Here is a 25860-nt window from a genome sequence, read left to right on the forward strand (position 1 = left end):
GCCCTTAGTTTGGCTTGCTGTTGTCTGGTGGTTGTCTTTTCTCAGTTCTCTGTTCCCATTTGCCCCTCCCCTGGGACCATTGACATTTATTATTGATTGATTGATTGATTGATTGATTGCGGTATGCGGGCCTCTCACCGTTGTGGCCTCTCCCGTTGCGGAGCACAGGCTCCGGACGCGCAGGCTCAGCGGCCATGGCTCACGGGCCCAGCCGCTCTGCGGCATGTGGGATCTTCCCGGACCGGGGCACCAACCCGTGTCCCCTGCATCGGCAGGCGGACTCTCAACCACTACGCCACCAGGGAAGCCCCTAATATTAATTGTTATTATTATTTTTTTAACATCTTTATTGGAGTATTAGTTTCTGCTTTATAACAAAGTGAATCAGTTATACATATACATATGTTCCCACATTTTATATTAACGTATTTGTTAGCTGCCCGTTGTTCAACAGGGGCACGCTGGATTCTTTGGAGGAGGCCTGTGGTGTGAATCATTCCATTGTCCCCTTGAGGACCAGAGAGTAGAAGGAGGCTGGGAGAATGACGTAGCAGAAAGAACGCAGGGCTGGAAGCGAGGGTACTTTTACGTTGCGGACCTTGGTCCTGGTTTGCAGTGAATCCCTCTGCGGCTCTTTTTCTGAGAGTAAAGTCACAGATCACAGAGTTGAAATGGTGGACTTGACGCAGCTCCCAAACCAAGGACAAGCAGAGGGCGTGGGCCGTGGTGCTGTGTCAGAAAGCCGTGTGCGGTGCCGCACAGCCCGCCTCCTTAGGCTGGCTGTGGGTCCAGACCCAGCTGACCTCTGCTGTGGTTACTGCTCAGCTTGCCTGGGGTCCGTGTGTATCAACGTGGCGTGGACGTTGCACAGGGCTGGCTTTGCCTTTGGTGCTGCGTGTGGCCGATGTGGGTGCCGAGTAGGACAGGTACTCCTTCGTGGACGGTGTGGTCATTTTCACAGTCCTGCGTACTGAGGCTCTCTCCTGTAGGTTTCAACTTCATGTTGCTCTGCATTTCAGATGAGTTTTCTCATCTCCACCCCCACCCCACCCCGCTTTTTAAAATTTTATTACTAACAATTTAATAACCATGTCAACCCAAACTTGGGCCAGCAGCGAAACCCCGCCCTCCCACCGTGGCACTGCGTAGCTTATGGGATCTTAGTTCCCCCAGCAGGGATTGAACCTGGGCCCCTGGCAGTGAGAGTGCCAAGTCCTAACCACTGGACCTCCAGGAAATTCCCCTCACTTATATCTGTAAATCACTGTTTTACATGGAGACCTTCATCACTTGTTTTTCCCTTTGGTGCAGTTTTTAGCACTAAAAGGGCATATGTATTTGATTCTGTCTTCTTAGAAATAAATCCATTCACTTAGTGTTATATATTCAGAGGTCATATATAATTGTGCTCATGACTCATACATAGAGGTGCTTATACCTAAATACTGTCCATTTTTTCAAAAATCTTTTCTGTTTACCAAAAACAATGGGACAAGGTTACTTGAACCTTCAGTGCTGAGTAGGAAAGATAAGAGTTTTGTTGTTGTTGTGCCTATACGTGCATTTTGAACAACACCTGTCATGCGTTAAGGTGATGTTCTGTCGTGATATTTACCCCTGAGATAAACAGAAAAATGTACTTAGATCTGTTGCCTAAGATATTGGCAACAATACTGAATCCTTTTATTTAGAAGGATCTGTGCCACATCCTCTGGGACAGTGTCTTCAAACTGTGGATCATGAACCATCACTCCTATTTAAGAAATGTTTTCCTGTGCCAAGGACATAGAGGTAGCTTCCTGCACCTTCTGAAAACTTTGAACTTCTGCTCTTTACACCGAAGCCTTTAATCTGTCCCGGACTGAGGTCTGCGTACGAGCCGGCTGCTCGCAGTCTTCCCTGCGGAAGCCAGCTGGCCCAGCCTTGTCCTTGACTGGGCTGTTCTTTGCTCGCTGACCTGCATTGCTTACTGTCACGAATCAGGTCTCCCCATGTGTGCCCACGTGGTGTTGGAGCTTTTGTGTGTCCCATTGGTCAGCTTGTCTATCCTGGTGACACTGTCCCCTGTCTTCATCATAAGTTTTGATTGTTGCTGGTGTCTAGAAATGCAGTTGGCTTGTGTATATTCATTTTATATGTTGTATCCAGGAACTTCTCTTTCTACAGATGAGAAAACTTAAGAATGACAGAGGCTGTTAGAATGTACCCAAGGTCACTGCCAAAACAGTGGCAGGGTCAGAATTTTAACGACAGCCATCACAGTCCACTGTCCCTGGTCTGAGCTTGGCCCACGTTGATCTTCAGGAAATTAAGCTGGCTGCAGCATGAAGGGGCATCGGAAGGCGACTTGTAGGAAGGGTACAAACTGGCGCCCGCAGAGGTGTCAGGGGCAGTAGAGGCAGCAGAGCCATGGAAGTGAAGCCCACAGGCCGGGAGGCCTGGGTACGAGCTCTGTGTCCGCAGAGCCAGTGGAGGTGTGTAGCCGGACTGGGAGGGACTGGGACCTCCCAGGAGGGGCTGCTTGCTCAGAGGTGCCAGTGGGGACTTGGTTGGGGGGGTGCGGGGGCTGGTGGAGGAGAGAGCAGTTGCTGGGAGGAGGCCCTGGGGGAAGCGCTTCACTTCCGGGCCTGGTGCCTGCTGCTGGGGAGGAAGGTAGGCACCAAGGCAAACAGTGCTCTGGTTTCGGTGTATAATGGAAGACTTCGGGCGGACTTTCTCTTGGATTCTCGCTCACAGGATCCATAAGTGTCATTTTTGTTTTTTTTTTAGTTAATTTATTTTATTTATTTTTGGCTGTGTTGGGTTTTCGTTGCTGTGCGCAGGCTTCCTCTTGTTGCGGTGAGCGGGGGGCTACTCTTCACTGAGGTGCGCGGGCATCTCATTGTGGTGGCTTCTCCTGTTGCGGTGCATGGGCTCTAGGCACACGGGCTTCAGTAGTTGTGGCTCGCGGGCTCCAGAGCACAGGCTCAGTAGTTGTGGCGCACGGGCTTAGCTGCTCCGTGGCATGTGGGATCTTCCCGGACCAGGGCTTGAACCCGTGTCTCCTGCATTGGCAGGTGGATTCTTAACCACTGTGCCACCAGGGAAGCCCTTGTAGGTTTATTCTTGCTGGATGATCATCCTGAGGTCTGAGTAATACTTCTTGTTAGGAAACAGTGTGTGTTTTCTACTGGAGTTTCTCTTGTCGATGAGGGTCATCTACCAGGAAAGAAACTTGGATTTTTATGTTTTAACAGAAGAAAATTTGACTCCACTTTTCAGAATGGAGACTCTTTGCTTGAGGGGTTTCCTGGGAGACTGGGGTGGTGGGCGAGGGCCAGCGTCTCCCTGCTTGGTAGCAGGACCTGCTGGCTGGTGAGCATATCACTGTAACAGTTCAGCACTGTAACTGGAACAGAGCTGTTCTTCTGGAAATTAGAGGTGGTTTAGAGATGAAGAACATCGCCAGCACACTGAATTAAACGTAGAAACTGAAGTAAGGAAGACGCCTCACTCCTTGACTTGACAAGTGGAAAGCACGTTTGTGCAGGGATGGTGACCAGGGGCTGGCGGGAGGCTGTTGGGCTCCCGGGGGCGGGTCAGCCTGCTCACGCACACACCCGCTGATTAGACCGCACCCGTACCCTGCAGGCCTGTGCAGAGGCGTTTCAGGGTGCTCTTGCTGTGCTTGTGTGTCTGTGCAGTCATCAGGGTGGGGACACCCTCTTGTGCCCGGGATCACAGCGTAGATCACTCATCACACATTGAATCACTGGAAACCCAAAGTTGATCTCGATTCAAGTCCTAACTTCACAGGAGTGGTTTGGCCATAAGGAGTCTATTTAGCCCGTCCACATTCTACCCTTTAATAAGGAAGGATTGGATCTTGCCCCTCAAAGCAGATTTTGGGCCCAGGAGATGTCTGTCGTGGCATGTATAGTGTTAGGCTGTTGGATACGCCTTTGTTTGGCCAAGCAGCATGGTCGGTGGACCAGCAACTAGCAGCCCTGTGTCCTTGTGTTGACAAACGGGGCTGTGGGTTACCTCTGAGCTCGGGGCAGCCTGGGCTCTGTGGGTGTGTGGATTCTCACAGCCCTGCTACTCCTACTTCAATGACTTCTGTGGAACCTTCTCATTTCTGTGGTCTTCCTTCTTAAACTAGTCCTCTCCAACTTACTTTAGAGGGTGAGGGTGGTAAGAATTCTCAAGGCTAAGAAACACCGCTTTCTGGTGGCCGTCTCCACAGTTTTGTAATTGGGGGTTTGGATGGGCAAATGAGAGTAGATCAGTGATTATTTATTAGGTTTGCTTGGAAAGCATTAAAAACAGAACAGTACAGTTTGGCAACGCTTACCCCAGACACACAAAATCTGAAGCATCTTTCGGGGGTGGGAATGTGTAGGAGACAAGTCACGGGTGATTTAAGTCTTTGAAATACAAGGGCGTATCTTCCGAGCAGCCCTGTTCTTTCTTCTGGGCCATGTGTTTACACTTGGAGTGTGGAAGAGGTCAGGTGGTGGTAGGATCTTAAATTCCTGGTGGGTGAGATGCAGCATAAGTGGTGGGAGCGGAGACTCCTGCCTTTAGAGGCCAGTGTCCTGTTTGTGTCATTCGCCCCAGGTGCTATGGTTAAAGAAGAGAACAGGTATATATTAAGTAGCTGTTTTCTTACCCAGTCCTTGCAGGCCGAGCCGGAGGTGGTGTCCCCTTGCCTCACACCACCCCTCACTGCTCCCTGAGGGACAGCTGTCAATCTGAGCGTTTAATCTTGCTTGAATTGGGGCTGGTGAACAAAACTTGTTTTGCATTAGATAATGATCTAGTTTGAAAGGCTCCTGGCAGTAGTGAGGTGGAGGAGGGATGTAGTGTGTGGGGTGGCATACAGGGAGGGCTGTGCAGTGCGGTCAGGGATTGGCGACTGTGCAAAGGAGAACGTGGACGCTTCATCCTGGAAGCGCACTGATGTGGAGGTGAGGCAGCGCTGAGCCAGCGACCTCGAGCGGCTGCTCAGGAGCCCACCAGGCATGGCCGCTCGGCTGGGGCTCGCAGGGACACACGCTGGCCGGGGAGGGCTTCTTATTGTCCGTATTTTGAGGTGAATTTTTATCTGTGTCAAAGGGTGACTGTGAGCTGGGTGGATTGAGAGGGCACAGATGCTTGGAGGTGCGGGGCCGAGCACTTGACCGTGCCTCTGGGAAGCGGCCTCCTTTCCACACCCGCTTGCCCACTGATCAGCTGTGCTCTTCCGGTGCCCCTGAGGCCCACGGTCTCCTCCACACGGGGCCTCCCGTTGCGTGCCTGCCGGTGACCAGGGTGCAGCGTGGGGCCTGCAGCATGATCGTGACATGACGTAAAGACAGAAAGCCGGCCTGGACAGTAGCGACAGGTTAAGGAAGAAAGTGAGGGCCTGAGTATGCTGTTGGAGGGTGGAGAGGAACCTGCCCAGATGGGCAGCGGGGGAGAGGCAGCCTCCTGTGAGTGACACGGGATGTTTCCAAGAAACTTGGAGAGATTTGGAGTTGCCAGGGTGGCAGCTGGGGACAGCATCCTTCAGCACCTGTGTCCCTAGGGCTGTCCACCAGGGTGGTGGCACTGATGGGCTGTGAGGTCATCTTTAGTGGGTGCACCTGCAGCAAGAGCTGACCCCCACCAGCTCCGGGAGCGCGGCAGGAAATGCTGGGGTGCCTGCCGTGCAGGACGGAGCTTCTGTCCCGTGAGGCTTTTTCCTCAGCTGTGTGTGTGCATGTACGTGTGTGCTCTGCCATGATGGTCTGAAGTTTGAACACGAATCTGTTCCTCATGAGCTCAGTGACTCCCGTGGGCAGAGTGAGGTGTGCATAGGGATGAATCTAATGTGCCACGTTCACTTCTCAGCAGTGCGGTGGGAAGTGGAGAGAATCAGGTTGTTGTGATGACACAGGTGGAGAAATACTGCACCTGAGTCAGGAGTTGGGCCGGTGCGGAGGGAGGGGGAGAGAGTGATGACTTGGAGCTGGAATGGACTGGGTTTCGATTGTGAGGGGGGCATGCCAGGTTGCTGGCTTGGAGGATCGATCGTCTAGAAAGTGGTACCCTGAACCAGGGCAGGAAATATAGTCATAATTCCCTTGGGGCTCCATCTGTGCACTTGTGTGTGCTGTGGATGTGTCTGTGGTGTGGCTGGACTTTGTGAGTTCAGTGGGGAGCTCTGAGCTGGAGAATGGGGATTGAGATCTACCCATATGGTTGTTAGAGCCTCAGAGGCAGGTTGGATGGCCCCGGGAGAGCCGGGAAGACCCACACCGCAGGAGCGGGTGGAGTGACAGCAGAGAGGCTGGGTGGGGTGCTGCCCGACGGGATGGGTGCTGCCCAGAGGCCAAGGCAGGGCAGCATCAGTTATGATCCTGGCTTGGAGGGAGGAGGAGCTCAGCGTGCCCTGGGTTTCTGAGCTGAGAACTCTCTTGTGAATACCAGCCTTGTGTCTGTATTTTGGGTCAGAAGGGCTTGGTCACTTTTAGACTTCAGCTGCGTCCCAGAAGCTGTGAGTGCACAGTGGGGTTGGGGGTGGTAGTGTGAGTGACCTTCGTGGATACAGGCTCTGCAGCCTGACTTTGATCCTGACTTTGAGGCAAATGATTCAACATCTCAGAATCTGGTTTCTCAACAGAAAAAAGGAGCCAATCCTGTTACTGTCAGGGTTGTCATGAGGGTTAAATGAGCCAGTGTAGGGAGAGCAGGTGCAGGGCAGGGGTGGGCAGCTGTGGGGTGGCAGGGCTACCCTTCTGTGCAGGACGCGTGCCAGAGTGTGTGCGGACGGCACAGAGACATGCTAGGCGCATGGCCAGCTGGCCCCTCCGCCCACCGTTGCTGCTCGAGAGCTCTGTGACCACTGCGGGTTCCTGGGAGGACAGGGTTGGGTGTCAGTCCGCCGTCGGGAAAGCTCTCCTGAGAGGCTGGGCTGGGGCTGGGTTCCTGCCTACGCCTCCCTGCCCAGCGGCTGCAGGTCCCCTGCTTGTGATGCCCGCGAACATGGGAAGGTGTGGTGGGCACCGGCTCCCGTCCTGATCTCCAGAGAGACGCTGGAGAGCTTCCAGACAGTGTGCACTGCCTTCTGTCTGTCTGAAGAGAGCTGTTCATTTGGGTGCTGTCCCTTTCTTTCCTGTCTGGGCAGCTGGTGCATTGGTGGAACTGGCAGAGGGTGGGCCTTCCAGCAGGACTGGGGTGGGGCCTGCAGTGTGGGACACCTGGTACTAAGTCATCCATTCAGCAGTTCCTAGACTTGGTCCTTGTTCTGTGCTGGGCCGCCTGCCCCCACTGCATCTTGGTTCTACAGTGTTAGGGCTGCTCATCCCTGCCAGCTCCATACCGCCCCCCCAGTCAGATTCGTTGCATTTTAGATGTTAACCTGTACAGATTATTGGTGTGAGCTCACATTCTCCATGAAAAGAGTAGCACACATTTAGGGAAAATGATGTATTTTTAAAGGAAACAATTTTACATTGGATATCGAAGAACCTTAAACTTTTCAAATGAAAGGTGTTTTAGGGATTATCAAACCTAATTCCCTTGTTTTATGGATTAATAATCTCAGGGTTGTTTCCTGGTATTTTTTTTTTTTTGAATTTTATTTTGTTTTGTTTTGTTTTGTTTTATTTATTTATTTATTTTGCGGTACGCGGGCCTCTCACTGTTGTGGCCTCTCCCGTTGCGGAGCACAGGTTCCGGACGCTCAGGCTCAGCGGCTGTGGCTCATGGGCCCAGCCGCTCTGCGGCACGTGGGATCCTCCTGGACCGGGGCACGAACCCATGTCCCCTGCATAGGCAGGCGGACTCTCAACCACTGCGCCACCAGGAAAGCCCTTGAATTTTATTTAATTTATTTTTTTATACAGCTGGTTCTTATTAGTCATCAATTTTATACACTTAAGTGTATACATGTCAGTCCCAATCGCCCAATTCAGCACACCACCATCCCCACCCCCCCGCCGCGGCTTTCCCCCCTTGATGTCCATACGTTTGTTCTCTACATCTGTGTCTCAACTTCTGCCCTGCAAACCGGTTCATTTGTACCATTTTTCTAGGTTCCACATACATGCGTTAATATACGATATTTGTTTTTCTCTTTCTGACTTACTTCACTCTGTATGACAGCCTCTAGATCCATCTGCGTCTCAACAAATGACCCAATTTCGATCCTTTTTATGGCTGAGTAATATTCCATTGTATATATGTACCACATCTTCTTTATCCATTCGTCTGCCGACGGGCATTTAGGTTGCTTCCATGACCTGGCTATTGTAAATAGTGCTGCAGTGAACATTGGAGTGCATGTGTCTTTTCGAATTATGGTTTTCTCTGGGTATATGCCCAGTAGTGGGATTGCTGGATCATATGGTAGTTCTATTTTTAGTTTTTTAAGGAACCTCCATAATGTTCTCCCTAGTGGCTGTATCAATTTACATTCCTACCAACAGTGCAAGAGGGTTCCCTTTTCTCCACACCCTCTCCAGCATTTGTTGTTTGTAGATTTTTTGATGATGCCCATTCTAACTGGTGTGAGGTGATACCTCATTGTAGTTTTGACTTGCATTTCTCTAATAATTAGTGATGTTGAGCAGCTTTTCATGTGCTTCTTGGCCATCTGTATGTCATCTTTGGAGAAATGTCTGTTTAGGTCTTCTGCCCATTTTTGGATTGGGTTGTTTGTTTTTTTAGTATTGAGCTGCATGAGCTGTTTATATATTTTGGAGATTAATCCTTTGTCCGTTGATTCGTTTGCAAATATTTTCTCCCATTTTGAGGGTTGTCTTTTCGTCTTGTTTATGGTTTCCTTTGCTTTGTAAAAGCTTTTAATTAGGTCCCATTTGTTTATTTTTGTTTTTATTTCCATTACTCTAGGAGGTGGATCAAAAAAGATCTTTCTGTGATTTATGTCAAAGAGTGTTCTTACTGTGTTTTCCTTACTATGTTTTCCTTACTATGTTTATAGTGTCCATCTTACATTTAGGTCTCTAATCCATTTTGAGTTTATTTTTGTGTATGGTGTTAGGGAGTGTTCTAATTTCATTCTTATACATGGAGCTGTGCAGTTTTCCCAGCACCACTTATTGAAGAGACTGTCTTTTCTCCACCGTATATCCTTGCCTTCTTTGTCATAGATTAGTTGACCATAGGTGCTTGGGTTTATCTCTGGGCTTTCTATCTTGTTCCATTGATCTATGTTTCTGTTTTTGTGCCAGTACCATATTGTCTTGATTACTGTAGCTTTGTAGTATAGTCTGAAGTCAGGGAGTCTGATTCCTCCAGCTCCGTTTTTTTCCCTCAAGACTGCTTTGGCTATTTGGGGTCTTTTGTGTCTCCATACAAATTTTAAGATTTTTTGTTCTACTTCTGTAAAAAATGCCATTGGTAATTTGATAGGGATTGCATTGAATCTGTAGATTGCTTTGGGTAGTATAGTCATTTTCACAATATTGATTCTTCCAATCCAAGAACATGGTCTATCTCTCCATCTGCTGGTATCACCTTTAATTTCTTTCATCAGGGTCTTATAGTTTTCTGCATACAGGTCTTTTGTCTCCCTAGGTAGCTTTATTCCTAGGTATTTTATTCTTTTTGTTGCAATGGTAAATGGGAGTGTTGCCTTAATTTCTCTTTCAGATTTTTATCATTAGTGTATAGGAATGCCAGAGATTTCTGTGCATTAATTTTGTATCCTGCTACTTTACCAAACTCATTGATTAGCTCTAGTAGTTTTCTGGTGGCATTTTTAGGATTCTCTATGTATAGTATCATGTCATCTGCAAACAGTGACAGTTTTACTTCTCTTTTCCAATTTGTATTCCTCTTATTTCTTTTTCTTCTCTGATTGTCATGGCTGGGACTTCCAAAACTATGTTGAATAATAGTGGTGAGAGTGGACATCCTTGTCTTGTTCCTGATCTTAGTGGAAATGCTTTCAGTTTTTCACCATTGAGCATGATGTTTGCTGTGGGTTTGTCATATATGGCCTTTATTATGTTGAGGTAGGTTCCCTCTATGCCCACTTTCTGGAGAGTTTGTATCATAAATGGGTGTTGAATTTTGTCAAAAGCTTTTTCTGCATCTATTGAGATGATCATATGGTTTTTCTTCTTCAGTTTGTTAATATGGTGTATCACATTGACTGATTTGCGTATATTGAAGAATCCTTGCATCCCTGGGATAAATCCCACTTGATCATGGTGTATGATCCTTTTAATGTGTTGTTGGATCCTGTTTGCTAGTATTTTGTTGACGATTTTTGCATCTATATTCATCAATGATATTGGTCTGTAATTTTCTTTTTTTGTAGTATCTTTGTCTGGTTTTGGTATCAGGGTGATGGTGGCCTCATAGAATGAGTTTGGGAGTGTTCCTTCCTCTGCAATTTTTTGGAAGAGTTTGAGAAGGATGGGTGTTGGCTCTTCTGTAAATGTTTGATAGAATTCACCTGTGAAGCCATCTGGTCCTGGACTTTTGTTTGTTGGGAGATTTTTAATCACAGTTTCAATTTCACTACTTGTGATTGGTCTGTTCATATTTTCTATTTCTTCCTGGTTCAGTCTTGGAAGGTTATACCTTTCTAAGAATTTGTCAATTTTTTCTTTTTTTTTAAATCACCCTTTTAGGGAGAAAAACTGGCAACTCAGGAGTACTAGACGTTTCAGCTGTGTCTTCCTTGCCTGCTCTCAAAAATCCTTTCACAGAACTTTTGTACATCTGTAAGTTGCAAGCGTCTGAGATATTTAAAGGAAAGCATTGATGACACTTGGGTGTGGCTGTGAGGACCTGGGCCAGCTTTGGGAGAGGCCGTGTGGGCTCCTCCTTGGCGAGGGCTGCCCTTGTAACTGTCTTGTCTCCCAGCCCAGACACAGGGCTTTCCCACTTGTTCAGGTCGTCTGTAATTTCTTTCACGAGTATTTTGTGGGTTTTCATTCAGTGTACAAGTGTTGCATCGCTTTGGTTAAATCCATTCCTATATATTTTATTTTATTTTTTTTGATGCTGTTGTAAATGATGTTGTTTTCTTAATTTCTCTTTCAGAGTGTTCCCTGCTGGCATGTTAGAAGTACCTCTGGGGCTTCCCTGGTGGCGCAGTGGTTGAGAGTCCGCCTGCCGATGCAGGGGACGTGGGTTCGTGCCCCGGTCCGGGAAGATCCCACATGCCGCGGAGCAGCTGGGCCCGTGAGCCATGGCTGCTGAGCCTGCGTGTCCAGAGCCTGTGCTCCGCAACGGGAGAGGCCACAACAGTGAGAGGCCCGTGTACAGCAAAAAAAAAAAAAAAGAAGTACCTCTGATTTTGCACATTGATCTTGTGTCCTGCAGCTTTGCTCTGCTGCACTCTTTTGTTAGCTCTCATGGTTTCTTGTAGATTCTCTAGGGTTTTATATTCTTTTTTTAAAAAAAATATTTATTTATTTTTTGGCTGCGTCGAGTCTTAGCTGCAGCACGCAGGATCTTTCTTTGAGGTGCGTGGGCTTCTCTGGTTGTGGTGCGCAGGCTTAGTTGCCCCACGGCATGTGGGATCTTAGTTTTCTAACCAGGGATGGAACCGGCATCCCCTGCATTTCAAGACGGATTCTTAACCACTGGACCACCAGGGAAGTCTCTGTGTTCCTTTTTAAGGTCAGTTTTCTAGCTGGACAACCTGGTTGAGTTCAGGCTTCAGTTGTGTCCTGTTGTGGTAGGTTGTGATTTCTGTCTGCGTTCCTGAGTGGTCGGTGGACCGCTTCTGTTAAGCACTGTCATGTGGATGCTTGCGGTGAGACTCGTGGGGCACGGGGATGGCGACTTCATGGAGCTGGACTGATGCTGCGCTCCCGTTAACAGAAGACAGGCTGGTGCCCAGTGTCCTGTGGTCTGTCCTCCTTGGACTGTTCCTTTTGGAGAAGTAAAGCAGATGGGAGTGGTGAGAGCCTGAGATCGATCAGTCATGATTGTTGACACGAGTGAAGTGGGGAAGCCACAGCCCTGATTCCTGTGACCTTGCGTGTATCCATTGCTGGGGTCCCAGTGCACCCTGACCATGGTGGGTGACAGCATCCTGTTGTCTCTGGAGAGCATGATGCTGACTGGGAAGTCTGAGTTTGCTGAGAGCTAGAGACATCGGTCATCTGTTTCCTGACTTAGACCCTCAGGAAAGGAGTCTTCGTCTTGTTAGTCAGGATTTCAAGTGTGTCTGTGATGTCCGAAGGACTGCTCTCCATGTGGATTGTTGTGTGGACTGTGCGTAGGGAGCGAGGAGCCTGTGAACTTGAGTGTGGACTTGCTGACCCAGAGGCAGGCTGGTGAAGGTTCGGTGGTGTCCATGTCACTCCTGCCGCGAATGGACAGCTTGTTTTGCCAGGCGCAGCACTGTCCCCTGCTCCAGTCGTTAGGGGCCTGCTTTCCCAGTCTGCTCCCACGTCCCCTAGTTTGATTCTGTGCTCTTATCCCAGCTTTCAGGAGTTGCCCAGGCCCTGGTTTACAGTTTCCCTGGGGTTTCTCTTCATAGCTGTGTGGCTTGATATCTGAGAAGCCCCTTTCTATCCTCCCCTAGGTTTGGCGGCTCAGTGGGCACTGGTCCCTGGACAGCAGCTCAGGCTCTCCCGCCTCCCCGTGTGCCCGTGTCTGTTCATTCTGCGCTTTCTTCCGTTCAGGGGCAAAAGGCGAATTGTCTGGAAGCATTAATTTTCTGTTTCCTGCTTGCTTTGTCCTCTGGGGAAAAGAAGCATCTGAGTTGAAGAGAGAAGTTGTACATGGGGCGTTCGTTTCCCCTCCAGCTCCTTCCCCACCTGCCTCAGCTATGCCCCGCGCCCCCCCGCCCCCCTTGTTCCCTTGAGCCTTCTCTCCAATCTAGCCAAGGAAGCAGTGACAGATAGCACCCATCCTAAAACAACACCAAAAATCAGCCCCCCCTCCCGCCCCCCGGCAGAGTGAGGCTTTCTTTGAGCTCTGGGCTCTGGGCACGGTGGCGGGCCGGGGTGGGGAGGCTTTGTAACTCTGCAGATAGAGCTCAGTCTGTCCTGTCCTTCTGTGACTGAGGCCCGGCTGCCTCTGCGTTCTTCAAACAGTGCCCTCAGTCCTCTTGGTTACATTTTAAGGTTTATTTCTGTTTTGTTTTTAATTAACGTTTTTTTGTTTTTGGCTGTGTTGGGTCTTCATTGCTGTGCGCGGGCTTTCTCTAGTTGCGGCGAGCGGGGGCTGCTCTTCGTTGCGGTGTGCGGGCTTCTCATTGCGGTGGCTTCTCTTGTTGCAGAGCACGGGCTCTAGGCGCCAGGGCTTCAGTAGTTGTGGCACGCGGGCTTCAGTAGTTGTGGCTCGCGGGCTCTGGAGCGCAGGCTCAGCGGCCATGGCTCACGGGCTTAGTTGCTCCATGGCATGTGGGATCTTCCCGGACTGGGGCTCGAACCCGTGTCCCCTGCATTGGTAGGTGGATTCGTAACCACTGCACCACCAGGGAAGTCCTTAAGGGGGTTTTTAAAGCTTCAGTGAGAACAGCAGGGACACGTGTTCTCCGTTTCCAGTTTCAGGGAGGTGGTGGTTGAGTGTGGGCTCTGGAGTCAGCCTGGGTCTGAGACCTGGCCCCCCATTCGGGGTGACCTTGGTGAGGCTGTGCACCTTCACAGGGCCTCAGAGATGAGGTTAGGCCAAACAATATGAAATTGTTAATATGAGACTTTTCTTAAAATCGAGATCATTGTAGATTCACATGCAGTTGTAAGAAATAATACAGAGAGACCCCTTGGCTACTTTGCCTAGTTTCTTGCGATGGGAACATTTTGTCAGATTGTAGTATAATATCACAACCGGAGTATTGACATGGATACAGCCGATGAATCTTAATCTTATTCAGGTGGGCCTTCCTTGTACCGTGTGCGCGCGCAGTTCTGTGCATCTCCATCACATCTAGGTCCCTGTATCCACTATCCCCACCAGAGACTCTCCTGTTTGCTTTTTCATAATCACACCCACTTCCCTTCTGCTTCATCGCCTCACCCTTGTCCTTAACCCTGGCAACCACCAATCTGTCCTCGATTTCTAAAATTTTGTCTCTGAGAACGTCATGGGAATGGAATCATGAATGTAACTTTTTGGGGTTGGCTCAGTACAAGCCCCTTGAGATCCATCAGAGTTGTTGCCACACTGGTAACAACTTTCTTTCCTTTGTGTTTCTGAGTGTTGTTCCCCGCAGACCACAGTTTGTTTACCATTCACCTGTTGCAGGACATCTGTGCTAATTCCAGTTTTGGGGAATTATGAATAAAACTGCTATGAACATTCTGTGGAGGCTACTGGACCATTTCTGACGTACCAAAATGGCGGTCTCTGACAACGCAGTCCAGTACCCAGAGGCGCCCTGCGCTCTGCTGGGTGTGTGGATGTGTGGACCTAGCTGGTCTGTGCACAGACCTCAAGACACATCCTGCCTCCTCCGTGCCATTGTCTGAACTACGGAAGAAGTTCCTGCTCTGGAAGGCTGAGCTCTGTGCTGGCCGCCCGCACCCAGCCCCGTGCCCCTTGACCTGGAGCGTTACCACAGGAGCCCGCGGCTGCTGTCTCTGGGGAGCAGGGAAGGGAAGGCAGACATGCACTCAGCCCCACCGCCCTGTGGGTATGACCACCCTCCAGCACCTTGGTGTCCTGGCGCTGGTTCTGTCCACGGTGTGTGTGGAGCATCTGCCCACACGGGGCTCCGCTGTCACTCGCATCCACACTCCAGCTTCTGCCAGGGAGCGTTGTGGTCCCTGGGAGCTTGGGCTTGGAGAACTGGTCTGTGTCTTCAGACCTCCGGCTGAGGCCAGTGCAGCAAGACCAGGCTTTGGCTACTTGGGGCTCCTGGGATCTGGGGCCTCTGGAAAGGCCGCACAGGAGGGCGGTCAAGGAGGCCAGGGTGGTGCTCGGTGCTTTAAAACCCAGAGTGTGGGCCAGCTGAGGGGACCGTGCTTTCCGTGGGACTGATTACAACTGTCTAGTGCTCATCTCATGCTGAACGGAAACTGCGATTAGCAGTCACAGGCCTTTGAAAAATTAATTAATTAATTAATTGGGCGGCATTGGGTCTTTTTAAAAATAAATTTATTTATTTAATTAATTTATTTTTGGCTGCGTTGGGTCTTCGTTGCTGCACCGGGGCTAATCTTCATTGCGGTGTGTGGGCTTCTCATTGCAGTGGCTTCTCTTGTTGCGGAGCACGGGCTCTAGGCGCACGGGCTTCAGTAGTTGTGGCACGTGGGCTCAGTAGTTGTGGCTCGTGGGCTCTAGAGCGCAGGCTCAGTAGTTGTGGCGCATGGGCTTAGCTGTGGTTGACACTGGCTTCATGTTGCCAGGGTCTGCGTCTGCACTCTGTCCCCACTGGTCTCTACTTCTGGGCTGGGAACGTGCTCTTTGAATGCTGTCGTTCTGACAGTAAAGTGTAGTCTGCTGTGTTTCCTTGTGAATATGTGGCTTGATTATAGTTGTGTGTTGGTTCTGATGTGAACGTGTGTGCAACACGAAGCGTTTTTCATATTTTTAGGGTATTTCTTCAATGTGCATTCCCCAGAAATGGGATTACTCTGTCACAAGGTATAAGTATTTTAGAGGCTCTTAATTTGTGTTGTCTTCTAGGAATAATTGAGTCAATTACTAAGTATTTTCTCTTAAAATGAAAAGACCTTTAGACTAGAATTTAGAAGCCCTGGATTTTGTTTCCAACTGGCTTTTAATTCCCTGCATGACCTCAGACAACTTGAAAATATATTATTTTTTAACGTCACTTAACTTGGGCCCAGTAGAGCACTGGTTCTCTACCCATGTGATTTTGCCCTTCAGGGGACTTGGGACAGTGTCTGGAGATGTTCTAGCTGTCACAGCTTGGGGAGGTGCTCCCGGCATGCAGTGGGTAGAGGCCGGGATACTCAGCACCCTGCGGTGCCCAGGACAGCACAGGATGATGTGGCTCCAGGTGGTAAGTTGTGCTGGGTTTGAGAAACTCAAGTTTCCTTCAAAACTGAATAGTAGTTGTATTGTTTGTTGCATTGCGAGTGTAGACATTCATCATAAACTCTGCGTTGTTCCGTCACTGCCTTTATAGGAAAATTGAAAAGCTTAGTGAGTTGTTGCTTTTCAGTAAAACCAAGGTGTGGTGATTGGAAGCTGCTTTTCTAGTCCTTGAGGTTAATAATGTCAGCTTCAAAAAGTCCTGTACCAGCAACATAAGGACAGAAAAATCTAAACCCATCTTTGCAAAACACACATACACATCTGTAAGCACAGGTCAGGAAACCACTGAGATCTTTTGGAAACCTAGTGCAGACCTTGGAAATCTGCTCTCCCTAAGCACTGTGTCCCGGCAGCTGTGCTTGTCTCCTGTGTGCCTGTGCGTGTCCGGTCCTGATGCTGCACGGCTGGTGCGTTCGGAGGTGGGAGCGAGCTTGATGGGATTGTGGAACAATAGGTGTGAATGGAATAATGCTGGTTGTTTTGTTCTTGGGATCTCAGTTCTCTTCAGGACCCTGCAGCGTCACTGTGTTCACATGGCCAGGCCGCAGGCTTGCTTGATTGGTTGATTGATTTCGGACATGGAGGTCTTTGGAGACGCTTTGCAATAAAAGCTCTTCTTTTTATAATGATTTTGGAAGATTGTATATTGTGCCATTTGCTTTTCTTTTGATACTGTACTTTGGGTTTACTTTCAAAGAGTTGAAATTGCTACATTTTGATGTAAAAATATTTGATGGATGAAAAGATGTTTTTAGTTGTCTCTGTACCTTTAAACTCCTAGTTTTGAATGATGGAAATAAATTATTTCAATTAATGACAAAATGGAAGGGTGCCCAGTTACACAGTCCCAGGAGCGGGCATGGTCCTCTCATCTTCCTCTCCGGTCCTTGTCAGGGCAGCAGAGGGGGCGAGGTCGCTGCTGGACCCGGGGAAGACTCACGGTGTAAACGTGAGAACCAGCTCTCCGGGCCCTGGGCCCTGGCCTGCCTAGCTTGAGCAGTACTGCTTAGACTTCGGGTGTGCTTCCTGGTTGCTATCCACCCCACCCCGACTTCCAAGAGGAACCGTTATTTTGAAATTTATAGTTTATGATTATTTGCTTTTCATTGATTTTTTTTTTTAAGATTTAGTTTTATTTATTTTTGGCCGCATTGTGTCTTCGTTGCTGTACGCGGGCTTCCTCTGGTTGCAGCGAGCGGGGACTGCTCTTCGTTGTGGTGCACAGGCTTCTCATTGCGGTGGCTTCTCGCTGCAGAGCACGGGCTTTAGCTCGCGGGCTTCAGTAGTTGTGGCTCGCGGGCTCAGTAGTTGTGGCTCGCGGGCTCTAGAGCACAGGCTCAGTAGCTGTGGCACATGGGCTTAGTTGCTCTGCGGCATGTGGGATCTTCCCGGACCAGGGCTCGAACCCGTGTCCCCTGCGTTGGCAGGCGGATTCTGAACCACTGCGCCACCAGGGAAGTCCCTTTTCATTGATTTTTACTGTATACATAGTAAATCGAATATATTAAGTTTCACGTACTTTTGAAAGACACATACATTCAATATATTCCTCTGAGACCTTTTCTCACTCACTGTTACGGTTTTTGAGATTTGCTGATGTTGATACGTGTAGCTGCAGCTTACTCATGAGTAACGGGGTTGTTTGCCCATGGCGGGCCTGCCCACGAGGCCCCTGTGTGCTGCCACCCCCAGACGATATCTCTTAGTCATGTTGACGAAGTGTGCCAGCCCTTGTGGGGCCGCCCCAAACCTCTGGTTTCTCCTGCCGTGGACGCTGGGGGCATGTCTCCGACCTGGGATCCCGGGAAGCTTATGTGGTCTGAGTTATGGTCCTTTGCCTTTGAGGATGGATCCCTAGGTGGATAGAGAGAGGAGTGGAGAGGATACAGGGTGGCCGGGACCAAGCCCATCTGGGCGCCGCAGGAGCACAGCTTGAGGCTGGGAGAGGGCCTCCAGGCGGAGCGAGGCGGACGGGCCAGCCGTCGGGGCTTTGTGAGCCAACAGGAGAGTTCACATTTTACTCTGAGTGTGACGGGGGTCCGTAGAAGACGCAAATGCATAACTTCGACAAAGGTTTACTGTCAAACTCCAAGTAAGGTGAAAGTCTGTGGACGGCCCTTCCAGGGCCCCAGTCCTCAAGCCCCTTCTCTGGGGAGAATGACCGGCCCATCGGAGTGTTCTTTCCTTAACTGGGCCTTTCTGGGCACGGCCGTCCAGGAACCATGATCAAGAACAGAGACTTCCACCTGGGTAGCGTCCTCCCACAAACCACCAGGTGTGAGTGCCTCTCCTGGTGTCCTCTCCCTTTATAGCCCAAACCAGCCAGCCAGACATCCTAAAAACCTCTTGCTTGTCTGGAGTTCCGTGAAGTAAAGGAAGGTTGTAGTGTGGTCCAAATGGAGAGAGACTGACATTATAAAATGAACTGAGTAGAAATTATTATTTACATGAGCTAACTTTACTCTTCTTTCAGAATACCCTCAGTGCTGCTCTGGGACACGCCTCTGTTGGATTTAATTTACAGTCATCAACCTCGGCTTTTAGCGATGGACTCGGTAAATATTTTATTGTATTGCCTCTCTCATCAGTTTGTGTTATTTTCATTGGTTTGTAAAAAGAAGTAGCAAAATATTTCTTAAGTCTTCACATTGGTTTTCTTGAGCTTGATAGAGCTTTGGCTAAGTGTTCTGGGTTTTGTCCTGGATCTCACTTAACTGAGGGTGCTTCAGGGCGGTGGTGAGCTGCGAGGTGTCCCAGCGAGAGGCGTTCTGTGGACAAATTAAGACAGGTTGGCAGCCTGGCCTGTGAAAGAAGTTGGTTTCTTGTCAACTCTGTCGTCTTACTGCCTCTGTCCCCGAGTGGTCTGGAGCCTGCAGCACCTGCTTGCGGTGCCTGTTTTGTGCTCTGGGCGTGTTGCACACACACCATCTGAGAACTGCCCCTCCTCCTCTGGGGAGGCAGGCTGCCTGGCTGTGCTCTGCTCTGTGTCCCGTGTGTGGGCCAGCTGGTAGCCACACGTGGTTTTCCTGAAGTCCGAGGCCAGCGTGTGTGGGTGTGGAGTGGGCTCCTGGCTCGTTTGCCCTGAGCCTTGCGTCCCGCTGGGAATTCCTAGCACAGCTGTGCCCGGAGGGGCAGCTGCCCTCCTGCAGCCTGGGGCCCGACTGGCACTCGTTGCTCTAGGACAGAGCCCTCCTCCCCTGGGACACGTTGGAAAGAAAACTCTTGGCTCCTTTGCATGTTTCCTACCGTGGCCAGGTATTAGTGTTTTAAAGCGAACAGTGCCAAAGTGTATCTTCTATTTTGTGTTGTTTCTAGCAGACAGGAAAGAAACCTTTCCTGCTACTTAATCTCACAGACCCCCTCCTCTATCTCAGCCGTCATTGTATCCGGCCACTTTGAAATGCACCTGGCTGGACTCTTTGACTTGAGGAAGTGTTTCCTTGGAAATGGGGGTGAGGTATGATGGAAAGATCTTAGTCTGCAGGGTGGTCTGGGATTAGAAAGAAGCCAGCCTGGCCAGTGGGGTGTGGTGGTGAGGGGCCGTGGTGGGCCCCGTAGCATGCTGGGAGCGCTCCCACGGCCGTCTTCCAGGATGAGCCCATGCGTTCAGCTTGGCTGTCACGGGCTGTGGGGCAGCCATTGAGAGACTCAGCCCAGCAGGGGGTGAGCTGGGCGTGGAGGGGCAGCCAGGCCCACCCACACTGCAGGCTTGAGCCTGGCCTTTGTTTGGAAATGATAACATTGGCCTTAATTTATAACGAGGAAAAAAAATGCTGCTTAAATTAGGTTATTAACAAGCATTTGGTGATCGCTGCTTAAAAGGAAACAAGTTATCAGCAGCTCTGCTGAGAGGTCTGGGGCTGGCCCAGTTGTTCTGGTGGATTGTGAGCAGTAGGTGTGTTAACGTTGGCAAAGTTTCCTGACACGTGAAGGGCTGGCTGTTTGACGGTAAGTCCCATGGCAGTAATCCACGGTGTCTAATGCCGTTTATCACTTTTGTGAACCATAAATATTCAGTTAATATTGACTGTAATTGTCTTTAAAAAATCCACAGTGTATGGAAGGAATAGAGATAAAGGTGCTACTTTGACTGATCACCAGGGGGGCCCCTCCCGGGTCCGGGGCCTGCGTGTGTGGGCACAGGTGCCGGGGTCTACGATCCATGACCTTTCCTGGCATCAGAAGGCACAAATATAAAAACAGAATAATTTTGCAGGCTCTCTAATAATTGTTCATTGTTATTTATATCATTCATTATTTTATTTTATTTTTTTTGCGGTACGTGGGCCTCTCACTATTGTGGCCTCTCCCGTTGCGGAGCACAGGCTCTGGACGCGCAGGCTCAGCGGCCATGGCTCACAGGCCCAGCCGCTCTGCGGCATGTGGGATCTTCCCGGACTGGGGCATGAACCCGTGTCCCCTGCATAGGCAGGCGGGCTCTCAACCACTGCGCCACCAGGGAAGCCCCATTCATTACTTTTAATTTTCATTTTGACCACGTAAGGTAGAATATGAAGCATTTAGATCACATCTGAGATCACTGTTTCTGACAGAGGTGGGCTTGTTAAATATCCTTCAGTGCACACTGCTGTGCTCTCGGCCCTGCCCTAAGGTGATCCAGGTGTGGTTGTGGCTCCAAGGTCCGGGAGGGGGCGGGCCGATGCCAGCTCTGGACGTGGGCCCAGGTCCTGCTGGGCCTCGGCTCCCCTGCCCTGTGAGGCGGTGATGGCCATACTCATCCGAAAGATTTCCCGAGAGCTTAAGTGACCCTGTTTATGGAGGTAAAGCTCAATGAAAATAGAAGCTTTAAAATAGTTAGATTTATTCTTTGCTTTCCTTTCTCGAGCATAAAACACTAGTTTCACCTGATGGCTGGTGTAATTCTCGCTGTGTTAACATCTTTCTTGGTAAAGCGCAAGGGTCGGGGCAGAGGTGAGCCTTAAATGGCTCTCGATGGCACGCGTTCCGCCAGGGTTCGGTGCGGGTGTGGCTGCTGCCGCCGAGGGTTGTCAGCAGCAGGGACCCCAGGGCAGCGCAGGGTGGTACCGTAGCTTCCTATGGACAGGAGTTCTGAGTGATGTTTCCAAAAACAGAGTGGCTTCTGGAAGTGGCTGTTAGAGTAATAAAGGCAGTGTGTCTATTTGAATGGAGGCTTGGATCTAATGGTTTATGTTTCTAATTGAACACCTCCATAAAAAATAGAAAAGTGATCACTTTCTAAAATTGAAGTACAGTTGATGTGTAGTATATAAAACTTACGTAGTAAGTTACAGTATAGTGATGCGCAGATTTAAATGTTACATTACAGTTACTGCAGAGTGATCACTTTTGACTTGCTGGGGTGTGCAGAGCAGTGACACGCCCTGTCTGTGGCATCCTGGCGCCCGGAGCAGGCTGTGCTCACTGTGGAGCTGTGAGCGCGAGAACTGCAGGTCTTGTCAGCGGCAGAACCAAGTCCCCCTCCACCTGCTGTCCGGATGCGGGCTGGGGACGTGGGGGAGGGCGTCCTGTGCCTGGGGCCCCTCGTGATGGGGAATGTGTTGCCGTCTGGTGATGCAGCTCTTCTGGGTAGGTCTCTCTGTGCCCCTCACATGGCAGGAGTGGCGATTTGCTGACCCTGCCACCGCCCAGCTAGTGGTGGCCACTAGTGACTGTGGCACTTCACAGTCACAGCACACGTGGCTGGGGGGGCTACCGTCTTGTGCCTTGGCTGCAGGGCGGAAGGCTGGGTTGGATTTGCAGGTGGTAAGAAGCTTGTAGATACTAATGCTAATGATACGTTTGCCTTTTTAACAAGGATATTTGTCAGGATTTAAAAATAGGTAACAAAGCACACTTTTGCTTCTTTCTCTAAGAAATATGTCTAGCTAATTACACCAATAAAACTTATGTATTCCGGATTTTTGAGTATAGTAAATTTTTATTGTAATTTTAGAGTTCTGGGGAATATTCATTGTCTAGGCTCCCTTAAAATACATACAAAGTATGGAATATTAGATGTCATTTAAATTAGATTTCATTAAATGCATGCTTTTTGTTCATATAAAAACTGGCAGTTGTGTTCACACACCTCCCCAGAAGGCTCTCGCTCTCCCCACCACAGCCCTTGTTGGTCAGTAGGACTTGGGTCCTTTTATTCCAGGACATGGGAGTTGCCTGGAGAGTGCACATGCCCAAGAACAGGGTTTGGAAAATAGGCAGGGCAGAGCAGAAGGGACGGTCTGAGCCCAGGCTGTGCCCCAGCTCCTTTCCCTCTGGACGTTTCTAGCTGAACTGGCCTCTGGGCTCTGGTGCCTCAGCTGTGCTGGGCAGGAAGGCATGTGGAGATTCTGCTTGCGACTGCAAGGGTTTGTCGGCTGTTTGTAGCACCTCATTTGTTGCCTATAATATTGCCATTGTTTTCCCTCCATCGTTAGCTACAGGGATTCTCATGGAGCCAGTGTTCATTTTATTTTTTTTAACTTATTTTTTATGTTTTTATTTTTCTGCTTGTACCGCGAAGGCTTGCAGAATCTCAGTTCCTGGACCAGGGCTTGAACCTGGGCCACGGCAGTGAAAGTGCCGAATCCTAACCACTAGACCACCAGGGAACCCCCCATTTTATTTTTTTAAATATTTATTTATTTGTTTATTCATTTTTGGCTGCGTTGGGTCTTCATTGCTGCACAAGGGCTTTTCTGTAGTTGCGGCGAGCGGGGACTACTCTTCGTTGCAGTGCGTGGGCTTCTCATTGCGGTGGCTTCTCTTGTTGCAGAGCACAGGCTCTAGGCACACGGGCTTCAGTAGTTGTGGCTCATGGGCTCTAGAGCGCAGGCTCAGTAGGTGTGGCGCATGGGCTTAGTTGCTCCGCGGCATGTGGATCTTAGTTGCTCCGCGGCATGCTCCGCGGATCTTCCCGGACCAGGGCTCGAACCCATGTCCCCTCTATTGGCAGGCGGATTCTTAACGACTGTGCCACCAGGGAAGCCCATCCCCATTTTACTTTTAATACCTTCAAATTTTAAAAGCTGGCTAAAGGGATTTCCTCCAAGTTTTATATTTGAGGGTGAAGAGATTTGCCTGTATCTGGCTCAGAGTAGAGCTCCACAGGTTGTTAAAACTGAGCTGAACTTGACTGCTGGACCAACCTGAAATCCCACCTTCCCTCCTGCTGCTCCTTGCTGGGCCTCAGGGGACGAGGGCTCTGTGCAGTTACGGATGTTTGCTGCGGGGGGGGGGGGGTTCCTGTGCAGCCCACTTGGATCTTGGTGGGGGGAAGAAGAAGGCAGGGGAAAGGCGATGCAGGGCTGTGGGCAGGTGGGCTGTTCTGTGGGGTCGACCAGGACAGAATTGGGGAGGCGCCTTCATGGCTTGGCCTTGTGCACTCTAGGTTAGGTACCTTTTTTTTAAAATTAATTTGTATTGGAGTATAGTTGATTTACAATGTTGTGTTAGTTTCTGCTGTACAGCAGAGTGAATCAGTTATACATATACATATCCATTCTTTTTTAGATTCTATTTCCGTATAGGTCATTACAGAGTACTGAGTAGAGCTCCTGGTGCTATACGGTAGGTCCTTATTAGTTATCTCTTTTATATATAGTACTGTGTGTATATCATAGAATATGTACCTTGATCATTATTTGTGTTGCCCGTTGGGAATAGGGATTTGGGTATTCTTAGTGCCAAAAAAAGAAGGGTGATAGTGAGGTTTCCGGTGAGGTTTGCAGTGTACTGTGTTCTGAGAGTGAGGATGCGGCGTTTGGTCCGGCAGGGTCGTCTGCACCATCTCGTGGTTGCCACTGAGACTCTTCCAAGCTGTGTGGGGAACCCTGCAGATGGAGCTGAGGGCTGGCCAGGGTAGTTAGTTTGAAAGGGGAGCAGAGCAGCAGTCTGGTCCCTGCCCAGGGCAGGGCAGAGTCTGCTCCCATGGCCCTGGATGTGTACACGGGCCGTGGCCCGGGGCAGCGTGGGCCCCAGGGCTTGCCGGCAGGAAGGCAGGGAAGGCAGTGCACACTCACCTCCCGTCTCAGCCCCGTGCCCACTCCCTGCTTCTGTCCACGCAGAGGCCCTGGGGCGGGAGCCCGGAACACAGGGGAGGAAAGGAGGGAACAAGAATGGGGTCTTGGGGAATCGCATGACACTTACTGTTTCTGACTTTGTGGACCTTTTGTGGATGGGTAGTTTGCTTATTGGAAGAAAGAAGCCCCGGGGCCCTCATCCACCTCAGAGGGCGTTGTCACACGTGAAGACCAGGGCCTCCAGGGCCGCTGTCTGGATCCTGGGTGTTTGTGGGGGTGGGGCCCTGAAGGGGGTGGGGCCTGGAACTGCGTGGGCAGCGCATCTGCATCTGGCTTGTGGCCCCACCTTCTGATCCTAGCACACCCTTCACACGTCTTCTTTTTCTCCATCTCCTGGTTGTGGTCGACCTCTGTTGAAAATTTGTTCTTGTGGTTTTTTAAAAAATTAATTTATTTGGCTGCGTTGGGTCTTCGTTGCTGCGCGTGGGCTTTCTCTAGTTGCGGCGAGCGGGGGCTACTCTTCGTTGCGGTGCGCGGGCTTCTCATTGTGGTGGCTTCTCTTGTTGCGGCAGAGCACGGGCTCTAGAGCGCACGAGCTCAGTAGTTGTGACTCGCGGGCTGTAGAGCGCAGGCTCAGCGGCCATGGCTCACGGGCTTAGTTGCTCTGCGGCATGTGGGATCTTCCTGGAGCAGGGCTCGAACCCGTGTCCCCTGCTTTTGCCAGGTGGATTCTTAACCGCTGCACCACCAAGGAAGTCCCTGTGCTTGTTAATTTTTTGAACAAGGATTTTTTTTAGATTTTGAATTTTCCTGTTCTTTTGAAAAGTTTACCATCTAGCTCACCCGCCCCCGCCCCCTGCCCCCGTGCCCTCCACCCCCGTGTATTTTCATCTTGGGCAGAGTGGTGACTTATGGAGGAGCCGCACGGGCTGCAGAAGTCGGATGGTGAGGCCCCGCCCCCGTGTTTGGGGGAGGGGGTCTCTGGCAGAGTGTGTGTGAGTTGGGTGCTGGAGCCTCTGGACTTGGGCTTTATTGCAGCCCAGTCTCACACTAGCATCCCAGATACAGTCTTTGGGCTTGAGGCCCATGGAGATAGATGGGTCGGGGGTAGGACAAAGGTTTGCAGCCAAACCTGGGGTGGTACAGCTGGGAATGCTCAACCCTCTTTTGAGCATTTTTTTTTTTTTTTTTGTTTGTTTGTTTGTTTCTTTGTTTTTGCGTTACGCGTGCCTCTCACTGTCGTGGCTTCTCCCGTTGCGGACCACAGGCTCCGGACGCGCAGGCTCAGCGGCCATGGCTCACGGGCCCAGCTGCTCCGCGACATATGGGATCTTTCCGAACCGGGTCACGAACCCGTGTTCCCTGCATCGGCAGGCAGACTCTCAACCACTGCGCCACCAGGGAAGCCCCCTCTTTTGAGCATTTTTTATGGGAAAAGCTATAATCAGGTGTGTAAGCTCATCTAACCTCCTTAAGCTAACACCTCACTTTTCTTTAAAAATCCCTTTTCTTTGTGTTTGAGCCTCTTCTTTTTACCCTGCCTCACAGGACGTCTCTCAGGCATTCTTCATCTAGTGATGGCTGCTCTTCTAGGTCTCTGTGCAGAGGGTCTCTGGGGGGCCCCTGTCTTCACGTATGACAACGCCCTCTGAGGTGGATGAGGGCCCCGGGGCTTCTTTCTTCCAATAAGCAAACTACCCATTCACAAAAGGTCCACAAAATCAGAAACGGTAAGTGTCATGCGATTCCCCAAGACCCCATTCTTGTTCCCTCCCTTCCTCCCCTGTGCTCCGGGCTTCCGCTCCAGGGCCTCTGCGTGGACAGAAGCAGGGAGTGGGCACGGGGCTGAGACGGGAGGTGAGTGTGCACTGCCTTCCCTGCCTTCCTGCTGGCAAGCCCTGGGGCCCACGCTGCCCCG

The 25860-nt window shown here is 50.2% G+C and overlaps 1 protein-coding gene across 6 annotated transcripts in view; it reads left to right on the forward strand.

Annotated features, from left to right (window-relative positions):
* Positions 1-25860, forward strand: part of ANKRD11 (ankyrin repeat domain containing 11) — a 172159-nt gene that overhangs the window by 52575 nt on the left and 93724 nt on the right. For all 6 annotated transcript variants that reach the window (XR_007474081.1, XM_033406237.2, XM_033406241.2 and 3 more), the window contains exon 2: positions 18416-18497. The gene's annotated coding sequence lies outside the window, so the exon portion shown is untranslated. The remainder of the gene's footprint in view (positions 1-18415; positions 18498-25860) is intronic.

Source organism: Orcinus orca, chromosome 20, assembly GCF_937001465.1.
Source record: "Orcinus orca chromosome 20, mOrcOrc1.1, whole genome shotgun sequence".
NCBI classification, from domain to species: Eukaryota; Metazoa; Chordata; class Mammalia; order Artiodactyla; family Delphinidae; genus Orcinus; species Orcinus orca.